This window comes from Malurus melanocephalus, unplaced genomic scaffold (genome assembly GCF_030028575.1).
Source record: "Malurus melanocephalus ecotype Western Australia unplaced genomic scaffold, MMel_1.1 scaffold_63, whole genome shotgun sequence".
Taxonomy (NCBI): Eukaryota; Metazoa; Chordata; class Aves; order Passeriformes; family Maluridae; genus Malurus; species Malurus melanocephalus.
Genome location: NW_026623295.1, coordinates 1182982 through 1206388, shown reverse-complemented (window position 1 = coordinate 1206388; position 23407 = coordinate 1182982). Strand labels below are relative to the sequence as shown.

The 23407-nt window shown below is 42.4% G+C and overlaps 1 protein-coding gene across 4 annotated transcripts in view; it reads right to left on the bottom strand.

Annotated features, from left to right (window-relative positions):
• The window catches only part of ELF1 (E74 like ETS transcription factor 1), an 86328-nt gene extending 62935 nt beyond the window's left edge, over nt 1–23393 (bottom strand). For 2 of the 4 annotated variants that reach the window (XM_057366327.1, XM_057366331.1), the window contains exons 1-2: nt 23328–23388; nt 18185–18257 (exon numbers count right to left, since the gene is read on the bottom strand). The gene's annotated coding sequence lies outside the window, so the exon portion shown is untranslated. Of the gene's footprint in view, nt 1–2276; nt 2406–18184; nt 18258–23327 lie in introns of those variants that run through there. The other 2 variants (XM_057366330.1, XM_057366328.1) reach the window with 2 other exon arrangements.
• Between the last annotated feature and the right edge of the window lie 14 nt (nt 23394–23407).

Sequence of the window (23407 nt, the reverse complement as noted above, 5' to 3'; positions counted from 1 at the left end):
AGGACCAAGATCACAGACTTAACAATTCTAACATTCAAGAGATGAGAAAAGAGCACATTAGAAAACTGACACTTCTGTAAAAGCATGGATCTTGAAATAATGCTCAAGCTAACTGGCATCCAATGACACCACTCCCATGGCTCATCTCTCAACAGCCACAAACTCAATGCAAACTGAACGATCCCAAAGATCCCTGCCTTGGGGGAGGGAGGGATCTTTTTTTTTTTTTTTTTTTTATTCAAACAGGTTTCAGATATACAAATCAACAAAAACTAACACCATTTCTCTGTACCTTCTAATTCGGTCGTGTGCCTTCTAGATCTGTCCAAGCTGTCATCTCTATGTCTTGGGAAGACTTTCAAATCACTTTTTCCTAGCTCTTACCACTGTACTGCAGATACGTATGTAGCCCCTGTAAAAGTTCTTGTACAGCAGCAAGAGAGACTGAACATGGCAGCTTTTGCCTTCAAAGAGAAACTACTCCTCTGTACGCCCAACTGATCAAGAGAAAGTAGCAGCAGCCACTTACCCTTTAGCACACAAAAATCTTCTGCCCAAGATAAGCAGCTGCAGCTTGGGAGATGACTTAAAAAGAAAAACTTAAAACCTCAAGTTTTTAAGGCTGGATGTCTCAACAGGGTCTGGTGCAAAAGAAGGGTGGGGAGAAAAGAGATAAGGAAAGGGAGGGCTGTTTTCTACCAGCTCCAAGTGGAGAGCCCTAAGATCTGAAAATAAAAGTCGTGATGATAAAAAGAAAGATGCAAAATATGTTTAAGAAATTTCAGGAAAAAAATCTATTACTAACTCAAAATAATTTTTTTTCTGAGTGGTTCCTCTGTAATTTTATTTTCTCTGTGATTTTTCAACATAATGCACCAAAAACATCTCCCAAACCCTTGCAAAGCTTTCTGCTTTTAGAAAGAAAAAAAGGCAAAATGTAAATTGAAAAGATAGTGGAAACACATCGTATTGTAAGATACAGAAGGAAGATCTGTGAACATTGGGAAGGCTGAAGACAAAAGACAGCCTCACCCAAAGCATGATCACTTATTTAATGGTTGCCTCCCTCTCTCTCCCTCCCGTGCAACTGATCGCAGTACTAAGCAAGACTCCATTATACTTCTCAGATACAGGCTCCATACAGTAAATGAACCCGGAAAGTACTCCCCTGTGCACAACAGCTCGAATGCCCTGTCATTTTATTTTCAGTAAGAAGTGAAAGACTGAAATACAGGGTCCAAAGTTAGATACTCAGACAAAACTTCTAAAGAAGAACACTTYGTTCAACCAAGGTGGAAACACTGATTTTTTTCTTTTTTAAAAATGCTGTGCTAGAGTTCAGAAGTACATAATCAAGAGAATCAAGGTGGTTTTCATCCAGTGGAAGTTTAAGAAGCAATTTGACGCACCACAATTACCTCCAAGATTTTCTTCTCCCGTTACAACTACCACTAAGCTCATTTTTTAATTGGTCTACTATATACACCATCACCATAACTTCCATTTCTTAATCATTTTCGGGAAAAGGTGAGTACCTGCTCACATAGCAACTTAACTTTTATTTTAAAACGACACCGTGGCGGCTGCCGTTGAATGGCTCTGTTTCGGCAGAAAGAGAACTTCAATTTAAAGTCGCGAGCGCAAAGAATGATGTATTTTTTAAATTCTACTTAAAATCTGCCGTTTTAAAGTCGCCACGGACCAATTTGGGCGAACAGCAGTGGAGCGAAACTGCTCAAAGGCGAGGCGCTGAAAGTYAACACTGCCCGAATCGCTCTGGACCGTGCTCTGCTCCATGCTAGCCGAGTCTAGGTACCCGCACCTTCAGAATAAATAAAACTGGTGTATTTTACAGTCCGCTCAGCCGCGGCTGGAGGGCTCAGATCGGCAGCCTGCCTGGCACCCTCGCACGCTTAAAAGGCAACAAAAGTATTAAACGCAGCAGAATTACAAACCGCCTGTCACACACTAGTGCAGCGCGCTGCTCACAGCAGCACGGCCGGGGTGCCCTTTGCCCGCAGCAACAGGCTCAGCGTCAGACAGCTCACGGCGCTGCTGCCCCGAAACGTCCCTTTACTCACGGCCCAATTTATATTTTGGTTTTCCCTGGCGCTGCGCTTTTCAGAAGTTCCCTCTTCCCCACAGTTTCTCCCGACGGATGCGGAGCGCTGCCCCGGGCGCAGCCGCACGTCGAGGCAGCGGCAGCTGCCGCCCGCAGCCCGGGGCGCCGCGTCCCCCCCTGCCCGCCCGGCTCTCGCTCCCCGGGCAGCACGTACCGGCCGGCCGCGGGGCCCGCGGCGCCGCCCCGGCCTCCCCGCAGCGTCGTGCAGCTAAAATGGCTCCTGTCGAGAGGGGGAAGTGGTGCCCGGGCCCCGGACGGTGACTCACCGCGGGGCCGGGCGGCTCGGCTCGGAACGACACGACACGCCCCGGGGCGGCGGCCGGCGCTCCGCCGGGCCCGGCCCGCAGGTGGCGGCGGGGTGCGGGGGGAACGGGCCGGCGGCGGCCTCGAGACCCGCCCGGGCTCGGCTCGGCTCGGCTCCCTCGTGTGCGGAGCGCGCCCCAGCCCGGCCCGCGCCGTCCCGCCCGGCTCCCGGAACCCGGCACCCGCTCCCGCCCCGCTCCCGGCTCCCCGCACCCGCTCCCGCCACCCGCACCCGCTCCCGCCCGGCTCCCCGCCGCTGCCCCGAGACGGCGCGCCCACGCCTGCGATCCTTACGAAACATCCCAACTCCGCTCCCCTCCATGAGTAATAATTCACAAAGTCAATTAGGTTGGAAAAGACCTCTGAGATCATCGTGTCTGACCCATAACCAAACTACCTCTGTCAACCAGACCGTGGCACCAAGTGCCACCTCCCTAGGCAGCCCACTCCAGTGTGTAACCACCCCTTCTCTCATGCAGTTCTTCCTTATGTCCAATCTAAACCTCCCCTGGCACAGCTTAACACTGTGTTCTCTCATCCTAAATTAAATGAACAAACACGTTTCTGTGGCACATCTCGTCTTTTCAAACAATATCATCTTGTTTACGCCAAACTGGTTAACCCTTCAAAAAAAAAAAAGTGAAACTGAGGGACCCAAAATGCTTGAGGAAATTTTGCAGCATCCAATGGAAGCTACTTCTAGCAAACACATTGGGATAAATTCAAATCTATTTCAGCACAGATGTCATTAATGCTCCCAGTAATAATTAAACAGCAGTCCCACAAGTTTTATGCTGAGCAAAACTCATAGTTTTATGGACATTAGTATCTCCAACTACCAGTTAAGTTTAATTACCAAGAAGAAAATTTGGAGATTACTTCCAAGTTTTTGAGTCCTTAGGACATCTGCATGGCACTTAAAAGCAAAACTGGGTCCTGGTTTATTGTTTAAAGGGCAGTTACCCATGTATGATTTTATTAGATGTGGTTTATCATCCTATTTTTGCAGCCTGGTTTAGTGGAAGATCTGAAAAAAAGAAGCAGCAGTACCATTTTTTATTACTTACTGATTAAATGCATAAATTAAGACACTACTCTAGCTTCACTACAGCTCTTTATCAAAATATGTCTTCATTTGTATTTCTCAGCTGAAAAAATCTAAAAGGAGAAAACACTATGTTGTCATTTTAATCACTATGTATTTTCCATCTCTCACAACAGATGTATATTCCTTGTCTCCAACAACTGAAGTCTAATCCAACCTTACATCTAAAAACATTTGTTTTCTTATGCTGCAAAACACTTTGCAAATCATAGGGTATGGAGGGAAGAAATCTGACCCAGGTACACAGCGGTTACAAGGAACTGTAACATTGGCACAGGGAGAGCACCATTTTAATAATTAAAGAAAGTCTAATAGTTTTGTTTTAGAGGAAAAAGAAACAACACAGTCATATCCAGGCAATCAACCAAATTGAAAAATCATTTTGTAGTGATGTATCAGCACAAGCTATGCAAACATTTTGCTGTTTCTAGGCTAAATCTGGAAGCAGTGTGTTTTTTTTTAAATCATATGTAAAATGTAAACATATTTAGCAAGAGAGAATGCAGGTGGATGTTCATCCCTGGAACCATATCAGGTTTCTTGCTAATTATAATTTTGGCTTGAAGAAGAAGTGACCTTGCCCATTGCTGGGATGAATACTTCCATGAAATTTAGATCACCATTTGCTGAAAAGACATAGCTAGACACTGACCAACAGCACAGTTTAAGCCAATTTAAACAGCTTTAGCCCTCCACTTCATCCCAGCCTCATATTCCTAGCACTGAGCTACTCCCCCCACTGTTTCCAAGAGCAAATATTTGTGCAGGCGCACAGCGTGGCAGAGGGTGGAGCCCACCAGCAGAAAAGTTAAGGCCGCACAAATAAATAAATAAATAAATAAATAAAATAATGCATAATACAATTTTCACATTGCTGTTGGCCCCAGCTCCCAGAGAAACACATGCCACATCATGTGCTCCAAGGGGAGAAGTGCAGCCGAGCAGGCTTGGAGTGGCAGAGACCTGGATGTTGCTCTCACTTCTGCTGGCCTCAAGTGCTATCCCATGCAAGCCCTCCTCTTTTCACACCCTGCTTTGGTAATCGAAGCCCTCCTTTGAAACTGCCTTTAAAAGCTGCAGGTCTGAAACTGGGATGAGCAGGATGGGATGGGCTGCCAGGACGCACAGGAGCAGACCAAAGCAGCACTACTGCACAAGAGGGAGCATGAAACCCTGAATCCACGCGAGGACAGACTAGAATTATGTATCCTGGAGGTATCCTGCCCCATCTGAAAGACAAACCTTTTAGTCTCATAAAAAGCAAACCCAAAGGATGATTTGTGATTATGTTCAGCTTTCATTTTTGGATGGGGGTTGGGGAGGAAAAAATACTGTTTTCACGAAGGAAAAAGAACAGAAAACTTAGACCTAAAAGCTCTTAGGTTTTTATTTTTCTACTATATTATACACAAGTTCACCACATAAGAAGCCCTAGCAAGCCCCCATTTATGTGACACCCCATTCCTAAAGCAGTTCAAAATTCTATAAACTCCTCTCCACTCTTGCAAGAGAAGACCCCATCACCCTGCTCCCAGGTTATGCTTTTACAATCACTTCATACAGACTTGGGACTTCATCAAACTCTCTCTCAAAACTGGATAAAAATCTAATTTAAGAAACTTCTGGTTTGCATTTGTTTTTGTAGGATCCCAGTATCCTAAGTGTTGCAAAATATTTCATCTCAGGCATCCCTGGAAGGGGAAGAAAAATTCTAGCAGTCCCATTCCCAGGCACGGCCCAAAGGAATACTTGAGCAATGGATACCCAAGATCCCACTGTACATGGAAGGACAATATTCGAACCAGCTTTCACTCAAGTCTTAACACCCAAACTCCTGCACCTTCTTTTCTCCTTGTGTACAACAAGGAGAAACAAGTAGATGTGTGTGCTATCACATTTTAATCAAGTAAATATGATACACATCTATCATAGTGTTACAGTCCTGGTACTTTGGGTTTGTGGACTGGCAYCTCCCACAGTGGGTAGATACCACATAAAACACAGACTCACACTGCTGTGGGTTTCTAAAGCTGCCAGATGCATAATGACCTAAATATTTATGCATGGAGAAATTGCATCATTAGATTATAAGGTAACTTACTCCTATGCTCAAATGAAGCCTCTGCTAGGACTTTAGGTATAGAAAAAATCTTACCATTGTTTTATTTAACAACTAAATCACAAATTCAGACAATACACTTGTGATGTTTTCAAGACAACTGGTTGCCATCTACAAACTTGAATTTTCAGATATTTCAATAAAAAAGCATCTCAGAAAAGAAGTGTGGATGACACCTGGAGTGCAGCCCATGCAGCTACCTTAATTTGCAATTTAAAGTTATGGTTCAGTGATATTTTAGTGCATCCTGGGAAAGGAGAGCAAAATGAATTTGAGAAAAAAACAGTTCACTTTTATACTGTGCTGGTCTTCTGAACTTGAGTTGAATTGTAGGAAAGGAAAGGTGCTAGTAAACAAAGTACGTATAAAAAGGCCACTATACTTTTCAAGAGTTGAGAGGGAAGGTATCCTAGCAATCCTGCATTTAAGTGGAATCCTTCAGATAGTAAATGTCATCCTTAAAAATACTCGAGGGAACGTTTCTCAAGTCTTTGGGCATGCAAGTCTCCAGAAATGATGCCTTGGTAGCAGAAGGGCAAGAGAGATGTCTGAAATTAAATGGATTCACAACCAGGCAGCAGGCAGCTTTAACATCACCCATTTATGCTTCCAACTTTRCCTCCAGTGTTTCCCACTGAAGGCAGATTTGGCAAAGATGCTGCCTTTGCCAGCAGCACAGCAAYATCCCACACAGCTACAAAACCCTGACCCTGCAAAGTCTTGCACAGACTCTTCCAGGATCACCTCTAAGATATTCCTAGGTCACATCCCAGCAAATGGCAAGCCTCTATTAAAATCTACTTATACAGTCACTTTTCCTCACTCTTTCAAGTTCCTTCCTTCCTCCTTTTGTTACAGGTTTGCCTCTGCTSGGAAGTAATGTTTCTCACTATTTCTGAGAACAGTTTAAAATCTGGGTACATTCTCCTTTCCACCAACAAGCAGGCTGTGAAGGAAAAGAATTGCAAAAATTCAGGTAAAAATTCAGCTCTGACACAGGACAATCTCTGATTCGCTCTCAGCCAGGAACTACAGGCTCCAGCTTCTCCCTGGCACTTCTTTACCAGCCCCAACCACACCTTTCCCTTCCCATCCTCTGCTCGCATTGGTTCTGGTCTATGTGGTACCTGTTAAGCCTTCTACTGATCCTATTAAATGCATTACTGTRGCAGAAAGCTGAGTGAGGTGGACGGGGAACACTGGCTGCTCTTGAACCAGCTCAGATTGTGATGAGCACTGACAGCAAAGGACATCAGACCTCCAGCTGAGTGAGTGGTAACAACTACACTGGGCCAGGACTCAGGTAAATTTTCAAACTGTCACCCGAAGACTCACATTATTGCACAACAGTCATACCCCCCCCCCCCCCCCAAAAAAAAAAGGAGAAAAATTAAAATATAATAATAAAAAAGATATATTATTTGGAGAATGCTATGGGCAGAGAGGAGAAACAGAGGTATTGCTTAACCCACGGCTTTCTGACCTGAGCCAGCACTTGTTCTGTCCTCCCTCTGCATGCTCCTTGCCCATTTGTTTTAAAAAGTGCACTGAAAGTTATTTAACATCCTATAAATACCCCTGTCAGTAGGTGTGACAGAAGTCACACTTGTAAACCCACAGCTCGAAGGCAAGTCACGCAAAGAAATGAAAATAAAAGGGCAAATTTGCACACTGTAGTTACCTCAGTGAGCTTTAGATGCCACAAAAATAATGAAACAGAGTTAAGCCATATTCTGTAAATATTTGCAAAATACATGTAATGTTACCAGATTTTCCCAGGTGAAGAATTAGAAATTATCAAGCCTGACCTAATGATATTGCTAAGCATACTCAGACAGTTAAAGCTCCGGCATCCTAAAATCCAACTCACTTATAATTTCCTAATTATGAGTTCTTCATTTAGAGTCACTAAATTGATACAAAAAGGCCAACTTTCCTTACCTTTGAATACCATCTCCAGACACTGTTCCAGCACACACTCTAATCAGAAGGAAATGGGCAGAGGAATACATTTTATACCGACAAATAGGTAACTTTATCTGGATTTACTTCTTTTTTAAATCTAGAGGATCTTACTTTGAAAAGGTACAAGGCAAAAAATAGTATCGTTCTAATTAAGGTCCAAGTACAGCCTTGCATTGTAATGGCAACACTATTTTATATACAGAACACCTCACTACACCATACTTGTAACAAACAAAGCCAAAATGAACTCATTTTTGTATGGTAATAGTTATTGGATATCCCAAGAGAGCAAGCAAGGGCATAGCAATAGCATGTTTTCATTCCAAATTCTCACACAGTATGTGTACCAGCCCTGAAAATTCCTTAAAATATACTTTAATAACATACAAATCTATACAATCCCAACTGCAGTAAGATTATGTTAGATTCTTAACTTTACAGAGGAAATGATCACTTGCGTGTACAGCTGGTTTGAAAGACAAGTATAAGGCTGCCTATCTATCTCTACAGATTTGCACTCAAAGCTTTTAAGCAAATACGGATTTCCCACTATTGTGCAAGCAAGATACAAAGGTGAAGGGGTACAAGACATGAAGTAAAATTGACAAATACTGTTAAAATTCAAAAACTATGAATGAAAGAAAAGTTTAGATTTTCCAACAAGGAACAATCTTTCCAGAAAGAAAAGCAGTTTTGATTCTTGAAGTAGAAAAGCACCCAACATTATCCCAGAAGCTTCAGATCCCCCACCATTACACTCCTTAAGAGTTATGGTGTATTAATAGGATGATTGCATTTGATCTGGAATCCTTGCAAGGATAGTTTTTCAAGAATACAAGCTCAATCTGAAACCATTAGAATGTTACTATACCAGTAGTGGTAAAGTTAGCCTTTGCTCTTTTCCTTTCTTGCACACACAAACACAAAAATCCAGAACTATTTGTAAACATGTTGTTCTGTATTTTTTTCTTTTGATGTCAGAATGTTGTAATCCCTGACACAAGAAAGAAAAAAATCGGCAATATGAATGAACAGAAATATATACCAAGTGAAACTTTGTTGCAAATACATCCAGAAGGAACATAAAACCAAGGGCTGGGTGAATTTTATATAGTCMAACAGTGGTTTCTTAACTGGGACACTTTATAGTTGCTGAAGGAATCCTCATTAAGAAGCTGTAACGGTATTTTTTCCCTCTGCTCATTCTGTGAGTCACTCATTACATTTTTGGATGTTGCAACACATTCATGAATAATGAACACATACTAGGAGGAAGTAGGAAAAAAAAAACCCCAAAACAATGTTTACAGTGGGTTTTTTAGTATCTGTCTTTTATCAGTATAAAAATCAAGAATGAAGCTGAGATTTTTAGAAGTTTCTATGCAAGGAATGCTATTAATCACAGACGAAGTATTTGGTACACTGAGAGAGCAGCACACAGATACACGCTGAAGTTACAGCCCTGCCRTGTCAGTATTGCTGTTATTGTTTGGCCTTTATACAGGGCGGGAGGAGAGGGGGAGGGATCATCATGTTCCCCATCAAACCCTCTCCTGAGGGAGAACAGCCAGGCACCGCCCTTAGCTAGACAGTTTTGGACCCAAAGCTGCACTCTGCAGCTGCCTCTTTTTTTTCTTTTTTAATTGATTTTCTTTTAAAGAACAGCGAACTAGGTTGCAGAGGCTGCGCAGTCCCAGAAAGCCATCCACGCTACAGGAAATAACTGTTGATATCTTAAAGAAGTACCAAGGAATTATTTATCCACATTTGTGTTTTAGACAATAACACAAAGAGCATCAAACGTATGCACGTCAGGGTGGTTGCTGCAAGTTTTACTACTGCTCCAGTCAGATGAAAAACTGTTTACATCCATTCCAATTTCTTTTAGCCTTTCAATCCCACCGCCTCATGCAGGCCACACTGGCTACCCTACACACTTGTGCTGACTCCCTCTATGGATGCAGACCAAATTCWCGGAATTAAAGGAAATCTAGATAAACATCATTTTTAGAAAAATGTTGAGCTAAAAGTTCCATGAATATTTTAGATGCTTACAAGAATGCAACTGGGTATTTCTGCACTGTTCAGGATGTGAACACAAAGGAAAGGAAAGTGTGTTTATTACTGCTCTTCCAGCTGCTCTAATTAATGGAGAAAGATAAAAGTGGTAACTTGGAGAGGCAGGAGTTAGAAAATAAATTGTGAAAAAAGTAAGCTCATGTGAACAAATCAATTTTCCATTGCAACTCACTCAGGTAGAGACCTGGCTATTAAAGAACAGTTAGCTAGAAATGCAACCTGGTTACTTGCTTGTTCAGGAAATAATACTTTTAGCAGCAGGCTTACCTATCCAAATGCACGCTACATTAACCAATTGGTGAATACATAAATCATGGAGAAGTGAGGAAAAAAAAAAAAAAAAAAAGACTGCAGGCCACAAAAAAAGGAGGGGTGTCGAGGGGCTCAACACTGCCAGGAAGGGTAACTGGCTGCTGGAAGGCCAACGTTTATCTGTCAGCTACATTTCAAGTCACACAAATAACAGCTTCCATCTCTATGCTCATCTTTGGCCAGGCAAGCAGTTCTACCAGCAAGTCCTATAGGATTGAGATCCTATAGATCACTCCAAGAAACCATCACCTCTGCTATTGTCACTTGCCCATAAAAGCAAGATATAGCAGTTGGACATATCCTAAACAGGCATGGAGGTTCAGTTCCAGAGAGAATTGTTGCTACCGGGATGCATTTTCCAAAAGCCTCCCAGGAATCATCTTTCTTGGTTCTGTGGTCTAAGGAGCCCTGAAATAAAAATTGGGAACCAGAGGCTAAGAGAACAAGAAGACCTTATGGGAGGCACGGTTTCACTTGTGACTTTCCTCCTACCTTCTACTAACAGAGGTTATTCTGTTGTTAATGCAGCTCAGTATTCTCCCCAAATAACCCATCAAAGATTTAGGATTCTCAATGCTACATTCAAAGTAATGTATGTATATTCATGTTTATTATTTCAGTCTAATATTGTCTCTTCAGCATTTCAGTATATATGTTCAACCTTATAACCCGTTTTGTCCTGTATCAGCTTTAAAGATATGTGTACTCTGAAAAACACCCCACTAGAACTGAATGATTTCAACTCCCTTCACCATCAAGGAACAGATACCTCATTTGAGGGAGTGCTCACATTCTAGGATGGTAGCCTAAATTCAGTATTCCATCCACTGCTTCTCTGTAACTGATTTTATTTATTGAACTTTTCCTTTTAATGCTAACCAGTTTTAGCAAGACTCATTAGAAATATTTTCCAGCTTTGCCTAACAGACAAAAATGTACTACTTATGACTGAGACCACAGAAATCTTCCTGTGTGTGTAATTGAACAGCAACATCAAACTAACATGATTTTAATATTCAGAATAACAATAATTAAAACAAATTTTCTAAGACAGTGGTCAATGATCTCACTGAGGAAGGAGAAAGAGTACRGCAAATTACTTTTTTTGAGTTTGTTTTCACAAATTGCCCCCATCCTCAGGCCCGTTGTTTTTATGATATGATCCCTTGCTGCTTTGCATAAGCTCGGAGCAGCTTACTCCCTSCTACTCTGTTTTACAAGAAAACTAACTCCCTACCCTAAACAAGCACCCCTTAATTCTTTCATTCCTAATCCTTAATTGCATGCAGCAGGCTGCTGCTTCCCCAGAAGTTCCAAAATAATCTACCTAAGGATTGTGCTTCCAGGTGATCGTAACGGTGTTAGGTACATTATTTCTACTTTCTGAAAATATACACATTTTTCTTAATATACTAAATTAAACTACATTTCCCCTTTCTAGTCAAATGTATGACATTATCCAGTGAATGTTTTCAAAGCTACCCAAGTATATTATTTGTGAACCATTCCGGCAGAAGTCAGACCTGGAGGTACAAGATTTATGGAACAAAATTACACCATACATTGGAAAATTCGCCACACAGCAAACAGGAAAAATGCTCCTGCATCATCAGAAAATAAAGATTGGCAGTTTTGTGGTGAAATGGCAGCTGGATACCATATAGGGAGAAAATGGAGGAGAGAGCACCCTGCTTTGGGTACAAATCAACAGGTACAATGCCCAGGGAACAATTTGTGCTTATAGGCAGAAAGGAACAAGCTGAAGATCTGATCCGGGGATCTGCAGGTCAGAGTTAATGCAGCAAAAAGCTGGTAATCTACATAGACAAAACAAAACAGAGGAATGGGAAAATAGCATATACCCATTTAGTAGTTGTTTGGGGGCATTTTCAGTTTAAATCCATTGCCTCTTGTCACTATCTGAGAGCATAAAAAGATCCTCTCCCTACCGACTGTAAGCCACGATAAGGTCTCCTTGGAGCCTTCTCATGTCCAGCTTTCCATCCACAAGAACCCCCAAGTCCTTCTCCACAGCGCTACGATCATTTTGTTTTGTAACAAAGCTCATCTCTGACATGTCATCGACATCACAGAATCATAAAATAGTTTGAGTTTTGAAGGAAAGAACCTTCAAAAGATCAGCTAGTCGACCCTCTTCACCATGGGGAGGGACATGCACTAGATCAGGTTTCTCAAAGCCCCACCCAACCTGACTTTGAACACCTGTTCATCCACATCATCTCTCTGACTCTGAGCAGAGCAGAAATATGCTTCTGCTAGCTGTGCAAGCAAAGACCCAAAAAGACAGCTCCCTTTATTTTCCCTTTTATTAAACACCTAAAGTACAAAGAGTTGAAATCCCTGGGGAAAAAAAAAGAGCAAACATCACTACTGAGATAAAACAGAGCTGGTGGCAGGCTGCTAATTCATATACTCTTTTTCTGCGCATCCCTAATGGAGCCTTATTGCTTCACTTTCCCCATTACTTTCCACATAGTGGCACCAAACCCAAGCCAACAACCACACCTGACTCCCCACAGATTTGCTCAGGGCTTTCTGTACCTTCCTCCTCATTTGTAAAGCACAGAAAAGTAAGTCCAGACTGTCTAAAAGGAATTGGAAGATCTTGAATGCTTTGTCTTAGCCATCTGGGAAAGCTCTGGTGCTTCACTGATGGCTACCATTCCCTTAGAAAATCTGATCATTAATTAGGTGAAAAAACTACTTGTCCACACTTCATGTTCTTAATCTCCTTCAAACTACATCACACTAACACAATGTTCAGGAGACAAGGGGAAAGAAAATCAAAATGTAATTGCAGGTGACTGGTCTTCAATGTTATTTGGTAGCAGCATTCAGATTTGAGACCATTTTTCTCACATTTGGCAGAAGGTAACACTTTGTTCTTAAAAAAAGGACACAAAAAAAACCCCTTCAGTAAACAAATATACACACTCTAAGCTAAATGAGAGGGATGTAAATTTCTCGCTATGGGGAATGAATTAAACTCAACATCGTTTTGCAAGCACTGATCTAGTTCCCAGTTATTCAACAGGAGTTTAAATAATCACTATTTTACCAGTGGGACTACTCAATTTCTTCTGCGTCTTATTTCCCTGGCTCATATCCTTACAGTCAGAAGGAGAAAGCTAGTTTGGATTGCCTTTTTCTACTTCCTTCCCTTTCTAATTTGTTTTAACTTATTTTATATCATTCCCAGCTCTATTCCCTATTCTTCAGGCATATAAATGAACATTCATGATACATTTTATAACATGACAGGAAAATTTGATTGTGGTGGCTCTCCAGAGCAAAAACATGGAGACGTGGTTTTAAGCCACTCAAGCTCTGATCATGTTCCAGTCAGAATCCACATACAATTGTCATTTCCTCCTTGCTTATCTGGAGATGGTAGGTAATATTCTTCTGGCAGATGAAACCCAGAAAAGGGGTATTTCCCCAGAACAGTGAAAAAAAAAATCAAAACGAAAACCTTCAGAATTTTTTTTTCTACTTGTCTCTAGTTCATTAACAAACTGAAAGCCATAATTTCAAAATGTAACTAGGTAAGAAAGAGGGAGCACACAAACAACAAAGTACGAGTGACAGTGTTCATAATGCCACCTTCTCATATCTGTCCTCCAGTTTCTTTAACACAGTATCCAAATTCAGTGGTTTCCATAATACTTCCTATTTAGGATAGGTTTCTCTGCTAAAAAGCAGTCATCCTACAAACATGATTACAGTGCCATGCAAAAGGACCACAACTATGCATTTTCATCCTTAAACCCCACCTGCACAAATACCCCTGCCTACTGAAACACCTATAGCAAGACTACTTCTCAGTCTGATAATAACATATACAGAATGGAAAACTGTATCTGAACATACATGATCCAATTCCAAAAAAGAAGGAGAGAGTTGATATGCTTGTCTATGGCATCATAAACCAGAAACCCCAACCAACTACACAGTGTCTAACTATATTTAATGTTATTACATATCTTGATGTCAATTTGAAACAAGGGAAGTGTGAATGCACGAGACCTAGAAAATTACAGAATTCAAAAAAATAAGAAAACTTCTTGATAGGTTTTGAGGCAGACGTAAGACCCAAAATCTAGTCTGAGTCTTAAAGTACATGAGTACACAGTGTTTTGCAGTAATTCTCCACAGGAAAGGCAATTTTCTCTATAATTTTTCTTTTCTTTCAGAAAAAACTGAAATTAATAGTTCTCTGTGACTAATATGTACAGACTTGGGAAAAGAAGAAAAAAACTCACCTACCTGGTAAACACAGTGAGAGGGTTTGTACAGTAACAGTCTCATGTATGACTTTTCCTTTCAGGTGCTAGCCACACAGCAACAATAAAACAGAGACTACAAACCCCCATCTCTGATGCAGATTTATCTCAGAGGGACAAAACACAGTATCTACAAAGGTTAACATAATGGTTTTCTCACAGGAAACACACGTGAAACTTTTATGCCAACATCTTGAAAACGTGCTGCATTGAAAATCTGTTCTATCTGACCTGTGCTTTAGACTGCCCCAAAACGTACATCTAGAGCCAAAGCAAGCAGCTACAGCACACTTTAGATATAGCACATGCAATAGTTCACCTCAAATGAGGTATGCAATGATGAAATTGCCCCCTCCCAAAAGAGTACAATAATGATAAAAGTATAGCAGTAAACTTAACGACATGAAAACAATTTAACATCAATAGATGCGTCCTGGAAAATTTTCACAAATAATCATTTGCAAAGAATATAAAAGTGTATTTCTGTCTCTCACCATCATCCTTGTAGTATATTTATGGTCAGAAACTAGTTCATTCATTCATGGAAATATTACACTTGTAATGGTTGTCGAGTTTTACTACATGGTAATATTAACATTTGAAAAGTGAATTAAAAAAATTCATARTCATATTTTTACAAACCCTAAAGATCAAATCTGTTAACCAACAATATTAGGCTAACTAAGAAAACAAGAAAAAATACCCTAAAGTTTTGTTTTGGGTGGCTTAAGATGAAGGTTTCACTTGAAAAGGCATCCAGTGAAAGACAGCTGCACAGAGCACATGAAAATCCAAATACAAAAGAAAAGAGTTCTGCTCTACCTCACTGGAGGTTAGCAGCTGCTGGGGGATCTGTTCTCTGCACAAAACTACATGTGGGTATAATTCCCCTCTACCTCAGGGAAATATAAAAGTAAAATGCTGACACAGGTCTGCCAGCACAACGCTGGAGAAAAGTTAACCATTCTATATACTGCAGAAACATCTCATTTCCAGTATCTCCACTAACACACCGCTAATTTCCTTAACCCTTCCCCCAGCAGTTTCTCAGCACAGTTACCAGAACCTGCCTCAGCTTTGCCACCTAAGCTCCCCAGTCCATTTTGATTGAAATAAATCTACTATTTAAACCAGGTTATGTCAAGCAAAACACTTTTGGAAGAAAGAGAAGGATTCCTGTGTTCAGCTGGCAGGTCAGGGACAGTAAATGCAAGCAGAAGATGAGTGACAAGCAGCTGGGGTGGGGAGGGTGACTGATGGAGAAAACAAACAGACATCACAGCTATGGACTGTGCTCTAGAGATTCACTGTTTGTTAGACAAGACATTATTATCACAACGCAACTGGATGTTGGATTCAACAATGACAAAGTAGGATCAGTCAGTGCTCCTATGGCAGTACATGTACACTGTCACCATCCTTTTTCTGACTGGTCTTGCTCTCCTCTTACCCACAATACCACTTCCCTTGTCATTAATCTTAGAAAACGCCAAGTCCCATGACACAGGATGGCACAACCTCGTCACCTCTTCAATAAACTGGTGACAAAGTCCACTCTCAGCTTCCCTTAAAACAAACATATCTGCTGTAATTCTCCTGATCAACGGTGGACCTTAAAAACAACAGACCTTGCAATTTCTCCTTGAACTTCCCCTTTCAGCAGAATGAAAGAACAGAGAACAGATACTAGAATGCTGTTCAGTACCCTTTGCCTAAAAGGGTCTTTGAAGGTCTGCAGCAAATTGCAGAATCCTACAGCTTTTCTACCAACAGTTCCACTGCTCCATCACCAGCTGATTACCCTCTCCCCAAGGAGCCCAGACACCCCAGAATCATCCAACACAGGGTAATATGCAACCTGCTGGAAAAGGCACAGCAGCAATGCCTCTCTGGGCAGCAGCAGATGCTGAAACAGAAGCTGCAGCAGCAGATACCGTGTGAGCAACCTTCTACCAGGATCTGGAGAGTGTTTGGCTTCCTACCTGAATATATGAGACGCAAGTGAGTCACAGAACAAGGTCAAGCAAGCTGAAACACTTCATTTTGTTGATGCCTGCATCACCAGAAATTCCAGACAATGTAACTTCTTAATGTAACTATTGTATTCATAGAGAAAAAAGACCAGGGTATCCACTGCCTAGAGTACGTAAATGGGTTTTAGTAGTAGGCTTTAACAAGAAAAAAAAATTACTGTACTCCCATACAAATAAAAGAAAGAAGAATAATTCTGTAGAGAGGGCAAAATTGTATCATCACTGGCCACGGGTGTGCTGGATTAGGGACCAAATGGGAAGACTGCACAGCAGGTACAGAGTGATTAATTCAATAAAAACACCTAACTCTTGACTATTCTGATCATAGTCACACTTGGTAGTTGTGAGAGGGAAAATCAAACCTGACAAATAAGAAAGTCTTACTGCTGTTTCTAGTATTTGTTAACTTAGTTGTCTGGGTGCATAATTATCTTACACACACAAATTTGTGCTGTTAAGTAAAATAGTAAAATCTATTAAACACTATCATGTTCAAATTTGATATGCCCTGAGATTAACAATTAACAATTCTGACAAATTTAATCTCAGCCTCAAACATTGTTTCACCTTACAACCAGGAAGGAAATGAAACTCACCAAGTATAACAAATACAGTCAGATGTCACAAAGTCACAAACTATACCCAGGAGTGCACTTTCTAAACAGACATAATGTGACAATACTCATTATCATCTCATATTAACCCAAGTTTTAATCGAAGTACCGGAACATCAAAAAATAATTGCAAATTTATTGTTAATTCTCTGATTCTGCCATGTTCTGAGAAGAAATTTCTTTAAAAGCCTAACTAGAGCTCTTTAAAACTGAAAACATCCAATCTGATTTGTACTTTTGTTATTAAGTTGGATCCTGTATGTCCAAGAAAATCAATAGTGCATTATTATTAACTGCAATGAACATAGTAACAGGCTTACAGACCAAATCCCAGAAGGCGGTACTGTCACTATTTTCTCAAATATTAACATCTCAATAGGGCAGATGAGGAAAGTGTATTTAATAATCACATTTTGGAAGAGTGCTTGGGTATTTCCAAATCAGTGGAAACACTTACATATATATGCTTTCAACTCTGAAAATAGTGACTTCCAAGAACTTCGTCTCCCTCAAGCTTCAATTGTTCTCAACAAGAAAACTTCCAGTAAACTCATCCTATACAGAAAATGTTTTATTACCTTAAAACATTCATTGGATATCTTAAAGCTTGAATGAAAAACTCTAACCAAAACCACTGTGTGAGAGATTGAACATCAAACTTTTGATACCATATATGCTAGAGTACATGCAATAAAGTAAGTTTTTTACAGAAAGAAATAGTTCAACACTCTAGAGTATATTTGTTCTAGTAGAGCTGCCAGAGGAAAAAATGTGTCATATCAAAAAGAATGGACTATGGAATTATAAAGCATCATCTCATAGCTTTCTAGGCTCAAGTTCAATTCCCAGGCCAAATTAAACCTTCAGGCTTATTGTGAAGCTGCCTGAAAAGGAGCATTGCAGGTAATGCTTCAACTTGATTCAGGCAGTCAGTCATGTTTCAGGTTACAAAATTTTTTCACTGACATAACCTCTGTTATTTTAGTGACTGCCAGGAGTGCTCTGCTGCCAGGCCATGTGCACATTCCCTGCCTCAGTCTGCTTGCAGCAGATGTGGCTGCAGGAGAGGAATGCCCGAAGTACAGAGAGACGGCTAAGGGGAGAGCACTGAACAGCTGACTTCTTCTGAACAGTGAGCAATGTCCTTGCCTATCTAAAGGCAGGAAAAATTCTTCCATCTCTGAATATAAGTGACAGTATCATGAACAAAGAAAAATGATACACCAACCTGGAAATAGGAGGGGACTCTGTAAAATGAGGACCCGATATCCTGTCACCAGCTGCCACCAGATGCTGACATTCTAGAGGAAAGAACACAGTAATTAATCACAATCCCAGGAGTCAAATTAGGCACCAAGAAGAAATGGTCCTCTTGACCCAAGAGAAAACCAGCCAAGTTCTGAAGTATGGCATTTTATTGTACTCTTGTCAAGGTAGCAACATGTGCTACAATACATGGAAAGCACTGCAAGCAATCTTGTTTTTTCAATCTAGGGAAAAATGCCAGTAAATGGAGTACAGTCCTTCCCCTTTCTGCATACACTGGCAACATCCTCCACTAAAACAAGTGAAAGCACATCTTTGAGAAAAAAACCCATCCCACTTTAAACACTCCCAGCAACGGCAAATCCACTGCAGTGTTTTATTGCCCTCATTGCTAGTTGATATTTCAAGGTGCAACATACCAAACTTCACTTCTCAGACACTGGATGGTCAAGCAAATATCAGGTACTTCCTTACACATGTGTATGATATGTACCAGCATAATTTCCTCTCAGATGTACAATCTGCAATTGTGACACCTGGCCTGCAAACCCTGGATCACTTCATCACTGTGCTCTTATCAATATTTCACATCCTTCCCCACGTGTGAGCAGCAAAACCAGACATGGACTTCCTGTGATCTTACTAATGCCACATACTTTCCAATATTTATATTGCTACACAGCCAATGACCACACATCAGTTGCAGCATTGCAATGAAAACTCCCATTGAGATGATTCTCTGCACAAATTCTTAAGCCTTTTTTCAATATATTACCTGCTGGTGTAACTGCAATCCTGGTTCCTTCATATGTAGCTGCATGAAAAATGCCTTCTGATGGATGCTGATCATCTAAAAACATTATTTGGAGCATGGTGTACTAGTAACTTGTTCCACACATGGAGAAACCGGCATGTAATATAATGGTAATGATGCAGTATCATCACAAAAGCTGTGAATATATTGATATTAACCAGCCTTACACCAAGATCCAGCCCCCGGGGAACCTCACAAGAAACAGCTGCACTCCAATAGAAGAAAGGCACGCCTAAGTTCCTCTCTAAACTAAGAAAGATTTATGAAGCAACTTTGCCAATGTTTGTGGTATTTATTCCACAGTGACTCCATGGCACAATTGTTTTAAACTCACACTTCACTGCAGACTTAATAGATATATCAGGGACACAATATAGGGTGAGTCTGCTACAATAGAGCAGTTGATGAATAGCTTAGGAATCTGGGAGATGTGAGGTTTTTACAATTCAAAACGCTGGGAAGCAATTTGCTTTAGTTCTACAGTAAGCTGGTCTTTAGCAATTGTTAAGTCATTCTGAAAGATTCAGAAGAAGTATGCCCTGGCTTGTCATTTATTTCAGAGGCTCCATTTTAAAGTTTTCAATTTTTCAGCCAAGAAAACAATAATGGATAACGTAAGGAAAATCATTTATAGCGTTAACCAAAGATGTTTAGGTTTTGTTCTCTAGTGAAAAAAAAAATCAGAATCAAGTGGCTGCCAGTTAGTAGACCAGGTAACCAATCAAATAACAATGTAATTCAGCAGCATATTTCCATGTGCATAAACATATACACAGAACTGATGAAGCTTGTAGCACTGCCTATTAGGCAGCTGCTGAACACTTCCAATGCAAAATGCTGCTTCCAGCTGCTTGTAACTTGGCCAGACTTTGACTGTTTGGGTTGAAATTTTCCAAGCTGAATGTCTGCCTCAGGCTAAATTCTATTTCATGTGCTGTAGAAGTTACCTCCGAGTGGGGGGTGCAGAAAGAGGCAGATTGTGATTAGAAGAACTCAGCCAAAATACTTGAGCTGTTTTCAGAACAAAACCAGGGAAAATGCTGTCTCCCAATGGCAATAGGTATCTGGCAAACCTGAAAGGCTATAAGGCCCTTCCATTTCCCTGTGAAGATATGAAATCTGACATGAGGGGTGGAGCCCATATACTGGAGATCTCCCTTTTGCTGCCCCCACAAAAAGTCCACCTGCATTTGGTCAAATGTCCAAAATCAAATTACACTGTGTGCATTTTCAGCAGGTGTTTGCTAGCCACATGCACCTTCTCCTCAACTCCTCAGGGTGACCAGACAACACAGGCCTCCCCACAGCAATAAGTGACTTCTCCTCCAGGGCTGGTGCAGGCAGGATAGGGCTGCAGCAGCTCAAATGACCAAATGTTCCACGCCAGGGAATTACAGGAAGCTCCAGGCTTTCTGCATCAGGCCTGGCAGAGGCCACAACAGCATCAGGTACTCAGAATATGAGCAAGTACAGCAGCACAGATCACAGCCATGACCTACCACCACTGGTGACCCTCAACAGACAGCAGAGTCCCAGATGTTACATCAGGAACCCAACTGATGAAGGATGGTGACACACATACGCTACCCTTGGTCTGCCTATCTGCTTTTTGGCACTTTTTCTTATAGAAAGAAAACCTAGGAAATTACTCACAAAATGCAGTATTGAAAACATGATAAGCAGAGCAGAATTTAGGAATTATTAGAACTAAGTAGTCTACAGTAACTAAAAATGTCTCCTAGTGCTAATATGCATCAATCTCTAATTAGATCAATCTGTACTTGCAACTGACCTGGTCACATTTTTTTTCCCACTGAAGCTTTGCTATAATTAACACACAAACTCCTCTTTTTGCCTTTGTTCTCTAGAGGATCACCGCACACTTTCAAATCACAGAGGAAATTATTTCTTTTCTCTCAGGTTCTTTTATGGTTATCATCACTACAGTAATCTCTAATATAAAGAATACTTTTATCCACATTTTTTTTAATATTGGAAACTAAGATAGATTAAAGCAAAAAGTTATGGCCTCTGAGTGAGCAATTCTGATACTCGAGGCTTGTATTTCTAACATGCTTAAACCTGCAAAACATCTTCTGTACATAGCGAGCAAACAGACACTCATGCTCCAGATGGTTAAGTTCAGCATAACTGTGAAGCAGATCCCAGCAATTCAGGCCAGGCTCCCAGAAAACCCAACAGACCACGGGCAAAAACCTTTATGTTTATGTGGAAACTAACAGCAAAGGCAAGGGCTTCAAAATCCAATTCTCCAGTTGTCTCAGCCATGAAGCTGCCTCTCCCTCTGCAAACAATTGTTTGCCTCATTCCTGTTACCCCTTCCCATTGCTGCCCAGAGAGCTGCCACACCTTGGGGGACGCACCTCTGATTCCAAGCTGGCCGGGAAGGACGGTGGCACATGCTGTCATGACTGACACTATCCTAGGGCACATGCCTCAGGCACACAGATGAGTCTGGCACCCTGAGCACATGGCTTTGCAAACTTACCGACGGGATAGGGTTGGGCACAGGGGAGAGGTGGTAAACGTATAGAATATACAGAGATCAGCGACATCCACTGGGTGGCAGGCATGTTTCACGGGATCCAGATAAGTGCATACACAGAGGTATACAAAAACGAAAGCTCCTAAATACCGGGCTTGTTCCCTGTCTCAGAAGTAGCAATTGAACGGACACGGTGAGTAAAAAACCAAACMAAACCCAACAAACAAAAAACAAACAAACAAACAAAACCAAAAAAAACCCAACCTCAATCCCGCTGAGCGAAGTTAATGTATTCTAGCTTGATTTTAACACCAGCTTCTTGTTCACGGTGCTGAGGCACTGGAACTGCTCTAGCACTGGGTAGTCAGAGAAATGTGGACACACGGTGTCCCAAGTCCCTTCTACAGGTGGGTGCCTTCACGCGAGGTAGCAGGGACCTTGTAAGAGTTTTCAGAGTCTCTGCTACACTAAATAATAATAATAATAACCAATGCCTACAGAGGCCAAGCCTTTCAACTCTTCCCCAATTTAACAAACTCGGGGAGGAAGGAATTTTTTTTTTTTTTTTACTAAGAGATGTAAATGTGTCCATGTGTGTAAGCAACTAAACTTTAAAGTTGAAAGAAACATAAAAAGCCAGTATTTTCCATGCATTTCCACTTAGCATCTAAACAGGATCATTTCAAAAGTTGCATAGATGGAGAAGAGGCCATCAACCAAATTTYAACCCTGGGCATATATTTATAGCCATGTTGCAAACTACATAAAAAGTACACTTATAATGGAACTGCTGACAAATGCAAAACTCCTGCAGCTAGCTATGACAGTCTGACCACAAGCCCTCCTTGTGAGAGGAAAAGGAACCTCCCCACCTCCTTTTTCAGGCAGCTCGACAGCAAGTTGGGGAAGGGGGTGCTAGATACAGGTACCACTGCCTTGTCCCTGTAGGATCGAGGCAACTCTCCCCGTATTTCCCACATGTTGAATGAGCCACCCCCTGTTTTTGCCATAAACAACCGGAGGGCCTCTTACAGCCATGACTCACTCCGCAGGCTTCTCCTCCACCCCTGTGCGTGACTGTAGCAAACAGGCTGCCAGCTGCAGCCGGTGAATTAACACGACTTTTTTCGCAGAACCGTGGGGAGATCAGGAGATCAGTCACACAGGGCTGGGCAGGGGGGTGGGGGGGTGAGCTGTGGAACACCAGCCCGGGGTGAGTTTTATTTGTGGGGGAAACAGCGGAGAAGGCGACGCGGAGCCAAAGTGACAGGGACGCCCGAGTGTGACCGTGTCGTCCCCGTCCCCCCCCGTCCCGGAGCGGCCCCGGCCCTTGCCCCCCCTCCCTCTCCCTCAGCCCCCTCCGCGGCCGCGGCCGCCTCACGCCGGCGGGAGCGGCGGGCGGCCCGGGGGGAAGCAAGCAGGGAGAGAGGGAGGGAGGGCAGGGCGGCGGCGCCGGAGGGCAGCGGGGAGAGGGAGGAGGTGAAGCCGGCACGGAGCGGGAGCCCTCCCGTCACACGCGCCGCCGAACTCCCAGAAAGTTGGCAGCGGCGTCCGGCGGGACGCGGCTCCGCTGGCCGCCGCCCCGCCGGGGCCCGCCGCCTCTCCAGCCCTTCCGCACCCCATCGCCGATCTTCTTCCCACACCTTCCATCTCCCACGGGCGCGGCGGGGCAGGGACTGCCCGGCACGGGGCGCTGCGGGCGGCGGGGCTCTCCCCGCCGCAGGGGAGGCGGCTGAGGCTCCCGGTGCCCCCGAGCGCACGACTTGGGCGACGGGCGGCACTCACCGAGCGGCCGCGGCTCCTTCTCGCTCTCCGGGCGGCTCCCGCTGAGCGCTCGCCTCTTCGGGGGCGAGGGAGGAGGAGCG